The sequence below is a fragment of the Bidens hawaiensis genome, unplaced genomic scaffold (genome assembly GCF_021521415.1).
Source record: "Bidens hawaiensis isolate Kalapana, Puna unplaced genomic scaffold, B.hawaiensis_p1.1 tig00051553_1, whole genome shotgun sequence".
In the NCBI taxonomy this organism is placed as follows: domain Eukaryota; kingdom Viridiplantae; phylum Streptophyta; class Magnoliopsida; order Asterales; family Asteraceae; genus Bidens; species Bidens hawaiensis.
Window position 1 is genome coordinate 7,388 of NW_027499257.1, and position 6,999 is coordinate 14,386.

Consider the following 6,999-nt stretch of genomic DNA (forward strand, 5'->3'; position numbering starts at 1 on the left):
AAATAAGAGGTATATATGTAACTATTATATCAATTAACAAAATGTGATTAAAGTTAAATGACCAAACTTGTAACTATTTTTGAATAAATTAAAATCAGCCATACACGATTTTGCTAAAAGACAAAATTGGTAAAAGACAAAACCACCCCTATAATGTATTAATCATATGTATTATAGTTTGTACTTATGGCAACAAGTTTGATACTTTTAAAAATTAAGAGGTCTCCTAGTTATGCTTTAGATTAGATTTTAGATATAGGTATAGATACAAATATAGACTTTTATGTTAAATCAAGATTTATATATTTTATATTTAAAAGTTGCATATAAACCTTAAACTTTTATATTTGTTATATTATTCAGTAATTTACCGAAAAATGGACCCTTGAGTTATATAAATTTTATTCATTATAAATTTTGTAATGTATGAATTTACAATGTTCGTCCTTATTTTAAACTTTAAATTGTGGCGTACTTATATACTCCTTGCAATATAATAAATGTTCGTTTATTTGATTTGTTATATCAATTTTAAAAGGTTGTTATTTCACTCTTACAAAAGGTTATATTCAAGTCCCCAAATCCCTTGAGTTGTTATAATTAATCTTTTTAAATTAACATGACTACATTTGTATCAGTGTAAAATACCCTCAATCTTACAAGAACCCTTAGCTATGTGTCTTATATTGGTTAACTATACCATCGTAATAAAGCTTAATCCTAGAAACTATCTACATCCAATGATATTAACCTACGGAGGCACGGGCCCAAGTGTTGTGTGATTAGAGAGGAAGAGATAACTTCCGTCGCAGGCTACTGTTGTGCCTGAGGAAAAGTATTGGTTTGAAAGTTGGAGTGGATTCATATAGAAGAACGCGGCTAAGAAAGTGTTTGGGATGACGAGTGTGATCGTGAGAACAAGTGACCATGGAATGAGAAGGACGTGATGATGAAATACAAGGAGTGGGGTGGGGTAACGGGGGTGGTGGTGGAGTATGGAAGTGGTTGGCATAGATGGTGGAATAACCGTGAAGAATGGTACGGTATTAGTTGGAGGCATTTTTTAGAAGATAGTCTTATGAAAGAAAATGTGACAAAGAAGTGTATGTGCAAAGACAGTGAGGATCATAACATAAGTTTCCTCAATGATTAAGGACATCACCCAAGAAAAATACATGGAGTGGATTTAGGAGAAAGTTTATCTGATCGGGTATCCCAAAGGAATCAAAAGCAAACACCTTTTAATGTGCGAAAAAGAGTATAATCAGGTCGAGATTAATATACGTAGAGACTCGTAGATAGAAAATGATCAACAATCAGTTAGTAATCCAAATGTGGCGTAAGCATCATACAAAAACTTTGGAGGTAGTTTTACATTAAAGAGTAAACCTCGAGTAATGTCACACAAATGTCGAAAAGTGTAAAATCATCTGAGAATGTGATAAAATAGCAGTAACCAGAACGAGAAGTGGTGGGAGATAGTCCCCAAATTTCACAGTGAATGAATATTTTATAGATGAGAGGTACTACGAGATAGGATGGTGAAAGAGAAATAGACTTGGAAATATTGCACCCATGATAATGATTATGCAAGGGTCAGTGAAGAGGTAGGTCCCAGCAGAGCCCAGTTGGACCCGCAAGACTCACCTTAAACAGGGACGTCTGTGCAGAGACCAACTGGATCCGCAGGACCAACCATGCTCAGAGACGTGACGTCCTTACGCGCAGTACGCAAGCTGGTCCCGCAGGAAATGCCTCCCAATGGTGAAGGACTCCGCCTGTCCCCGCAGCCTCGGATACAAGCCATTAGGGAAGGCCACCCGCGCAGCATGGCTACACGCACAAGGCACTTAGCTCTCGATCATTCAGTGTCACCTGAAGGAATGAGCAAAGCCGGGAGCAATCCCGCACAGAGGCGGGAGGGGGAATACTCCCGCCCAAATAAGCCAGTCTGTATACTGAAGGATCTTTTACTGTACCTGACGAGGTATGGGCGAAAGATCTGATCAGAGATACGACAGCTCACTGATACAGTATGGCGAGCAGCATGCTCCTGTACTGTATCACTATTAGCCGCTGCCTACTCACCAACTACTGTCATACCACGTGCGTAGCCGGCAGTTGGTGGAAAGGGAATAGTATACAGCAGGCCTGGTCACTATCAGCCGCTGCCTACCCACCAACTACCAGCAGGGCACGTGCGTAGGCTACTGTTGATGAACAGGAACACTGTTGCAGCCGGCCATACCTCCTTGGAAACCTACCTTCGGCTATAAATACCCCAAATGGTATGATCATCTAAACACATTACAACATTACATTATCACATTATCATCATATTATACCTGATATCTGCTCTAGCAATCTCTTAATATACTTTTATATTTAAAGAGCAATCTAGTCTGATTCTCACGCCGGAGGGTGGTCACAAGGAGGAACCCCCCCCCCCCTTCTCAGTGACTAGCTCACGGTGTCTGTTTTGCAGGTTATCAGAAGAACCATCTTCCAAGGGTCTAACCCCTCGTGGGAAACATCTCTCCAACCCCCAGGTTACCAGTAATCTGTCCGGGGTCCGGTTAGTGTTTCTTCATTGGCGCCATCCGTGCATAAAGCTAGAACTACAATTTTCTCCTGTTTTTTCAAACTTTTACAAAGATGGTTAGAGAAATTCCGGTAACCACAACCCCAGCTACTGGGATGAACACCGGCAACACAGTTTTTACAAACACTACCCCCGCTACCGAAGCCGGGGCAAGTGAAGTAAATTTTACGAACACTACCCCACTTACCAAAGCTGGGGCAAGTGCAGTAAATGATCGCCTACTGGGATCCACCGATACCCAGTTTGAGAAACGAAAACTCCCCGCCAGACTCTCGATGAAGTTAAGGCATGGGCGGAGGCGCGACAAAAGGAATTCCAGGCTGAGTTGGACGAACGCTTGCGTTCCGTGCAACAGGCCGACGAATTCGAATACTGGGAGGATGACTCGGAGGAATCCGACTCCGACGCGAACCCTCGCCATAGGGCAAAAGGGAAGCGTAAGGAAACGGAATCCCAACCGAAAAGGCATTTTGGACAAGCCTTCAAACCAAAAAGCACAGGTGGAAGTCCACGAGACTTCTCTAAAACGTTCAGACCAAACGTTGCAAATGCAGGAACGTCCAAATTTGCAAGGGACATTGCTGAAGCAATCGCCCCAAAGAGTGCCAAACAAATGCCCAACATAGGGACATATGACAGTATATCTGATCCAGACGATCATTTGAACAAGTTCATAGCGGGGGCAACCGTCAGCAATTGGACGGAACCCACGTGGTGTTACATGTTCCAAATGACGCTGGTTGGGGCTGCTAGAGCATGGTTCGATCGTCTACCGGTCAACCACATCTACGACTGGGCAGACTTCCAACAGAAGTTTAGCCAACACTTCAGCCAGCAACGAAAGTATACCGAGGAGCAATGGACAATCCTCAAATGCATACGAGAGGAAGATGAATCTCTGCCAAACTTCATCACTCGCTTCAACTCAAAGAAGCTAAGTTTGGGCAATATCAGCGAAGATCTTGTTCGCGCTGCCTTCATCCAGGGCGCACATGACCCAGAGCTCATCCGCACCCTAACGGGTAAAGATGGCATGCCATCCACATGGGATGGCATCATGACAGCAGCAAAACGCTATGCGGAAACAGAGAAGCAACTGGGTAGAGATCTCCCACAGAGCACAAACCTCTACACCCAGAGGACGAGAGAAGACAACGTCCTCACCGCCCGACTAAATAAAAAACGAAAGCTAGGCATTTGGCAGTCAAGGGTAAACTTTGACACCTCATCCGGCTTGCAACATCGGTTGGGCGGAAGAGATAATGTACAGTCGCACCGGAACTCCAGATGGACGCCACTCACCAAAAGCGTCACTGAGATATTCGCCACTGAAGAGCTCCCATGGCCAAAGCCTCCAATAATCCGACATCGTCACGATGCTGATCGGAGCAAATACTGTGACTTTCACAAGACAAAGGGCCACAACACTGAAGAATGCATAGATGTAAAAGATATGGTCGAAGCATTTGTCAGAGATGGGACGCTCGCGCACCTCGTGGCGTAATAAAGGCTGAGCAGGCAAGTGCGTATAGAACCCCAGCTGGGGAAAACACGAATCAATTCCAGCTTCAAAATCGAGACTACATGTTGCGTAAAGAACGAGATCCCGAACCAGGTGCGTATCGGCTCGATGGCACTCCCATCCCAACATGGAAGGGAGCTCATTTACACAGTCTGCATGTAAATCAATTCCAATTTGTAAAGAAAAGGCCAAGAGCCACTTCTAATGGAAATGATTCTCTTTAAGAACACCGAAGCTGATGATTTTACATTTATACTTTTCTGAACTAATATGCCGGTTTTCACCGCATAATTACGTCGTCATTGCATGGGAAGGCGGTCCTACCCGCACGAACCCAGCAACGTGACAAACCTTCACGCAGGTCAGTTGAAGGGGGAAAAGTTCAGCACCCAAAAATGAAAGTGCCGGTCTATCCGCATGAATCATTAAGGAAACTGAATAATAACCTATCAACAACCGCGCGTCGAACGGTTAAACTATCCAACACTGGTGACGGCATTCACATTACGTGAAGTCGTTGCGTGGGAAGGCGGTCTTACCCGCACGAACCCAATAACGTGGCAAACCTTCACGCAGGTCAGTTGAAGGAGAAGAGTTCAATTATCCCATTAAATGAAAGTGCCGGTCTATCCGCATGAATCATGAAAGGAAAATGAACACTAACCTATCGACAACCGCGCGTCGAACGGTTCAAAACGAAATTCTTAAAAAGGATAAGGAAAACCTACACGCAGGTCAGATATGGGTAAAGTTTTGCCATCCTACTAAGTGCAAGTGACGGTTCTACCCGCACAATCACGATAGAGGAAGCAAGACTTCCTGTTATCAACCACGTTCAAAGGTTAACTTATCCTCAAAAGGTGAGGAAAACCTACACGCAGGTCAGATAAGGGTAAAGTTTTGCCATCCTACTAAGTGCAAGTGACGGTTCTACCCGCACAATCACGAAAGAGGAAGCAAGACTTCCTGTTATCAAGCACGTTCAAAGGTTAACTTATCTTAATGCCTTAGAAATTTCGAAAAGGAAAACCTACACGCAGGTTAGATAAAAGTTAAAGTTTAGCCATCCCACCAAGTGCAAGTGATGATTCTACCCGCACAATCACGAAGGAGGAAGCGAAACTTTAACCCATTATCAACCACGTTCAAAGGTTCTTATTCTAAACACTTGGAAAATTGCTAATTTAAACTAAGTATGCAAGTCATAAGTTTATAAAGCAAGGAACCCAAGGAAGGAAATAACAATCTTAGCAAAAAGATTAATATTTCAAGAATATATTACAAGAATGGCCGGGTAACTACCCGCCTAAAAGAATAAAACTATACAAGTCTATCTTAGCAATGGGAAGGGATCTTCAGGATCAAGCTTCAGGGCCGCTTCCACTTGGACCCGCTCCGTCAGAAGAACGGGGTGGTTCGAGGAACGCTTTGAGGACAGCTAACCCATCATCAGCCGCAGCTACTTCGTCCACCTTTTCCACCACTGGATGCGGGAAGGCGGCGTATTGGTTCAATGCTTGGTCATAAATGGCTTCGGTATCCACATCGAACAAAGGGAAGTTGGAAGGCGGGACACCTTTCTCAACAAACCCTAGACCAAGCAGGAAGCCGGCCTTTTCCCCATCCTCATGAGAAGCGTTGAGGGCTGCGGTCATAGCATCATCGTAAGAGGTCTCTGAAAAGACCCGACGCACAACCTACAAAAAAAAAAAAAAGTATTAGAACCTTTTCTTACAAAAGAAAAGCGTGAAGATAAAGCTAAACATACCTGAGGCAACGCTTCTCGAAGAAGCCATTGGAGGGCAGCTTGAGCTTCGTTACGGGCGCGTTCGGCTTCGCTCTTGTTAAGGTTGGCAAGTAAAACTTCCTTTGCGGCAGCCTCTTCGACGCCCTTAAGCTTCCGCTCGGCGTGGTCAAGCACCCCCCTCTGGTCCAGGATTTCCTGGAGTTTCTTGGCATCTTCCATTGCCAAGGCATCATGAGCGCGTTGGAGAGCCTCTAATTTGCCTTTCAGCTCCTCATTCTCCACACGCAAAGGCTCAGCAACGGCTTCAGCCTGGGCAGCCCTCTCGGTTGCGTTTCGCGCAGTCTCCCTGGCCAGCCGTAGCTGTTCATTCACAGCTTGGGCAGCCTTGGAACGGGCCTCGAGTCGCGCCTGAACTTCAACCTCGAGGGCCTTGAAGGCCTTCTCCTTGGCAGCGGCAGCTGCCGCTAGCTGTTGGTTCTCCTCCCGAAGAGCACGCGCCTCAGATACGTCCTTGGCACGAGCTGCTTTCAACTTGTCGTTTTCACGACAAAGCAGCTCGACGCGCGGCTGCATCCGGGCCTGGAGAACCCGAAGCTCATTGGTTAGCCTACCCTCCTGGTAGCTAACCATGGCTTCCCCCAACGCACCCGGGGGAGCAGCGTGGCGAGCCCAGTCCACGCACTCCACAGGTGTGCGAAGGGTTGTTCCTCGGCGGATGTTCCATCGTGGAACATACACTTCATTGGAATCCGACACTGCAAAAGAAGCAAAGGCAGTAAGGAAAAGATGATAAAAAACATAAGGGAAAAAGAAAGGAACCCTACGCACCTGTAGGGTCAATGACAGGCCGATAGCCGCCAAACCCATCACCTGAACCTAAAGGAAATCCATCTAACAGGTCAGGCAGACGGGAAGGTGGCAAAGATCGGCGGGATGCCCTGCGCGTACCTGATGGTCCGGCCGTCGGTGCCGGGGGCGCGGGCATGGTGGCAGCCGCCGTGGTCGCCGTTGTGGTCGCCGCCGCGGTCGCCGCCTCTTCAGCAGCAGCAGTAACCGCCGGCTCCGTGAAGGATGCTGTAAAAATCGCACTCACGGCCGGCGGTGACGTCATCTCGGCCGGAACAGTTG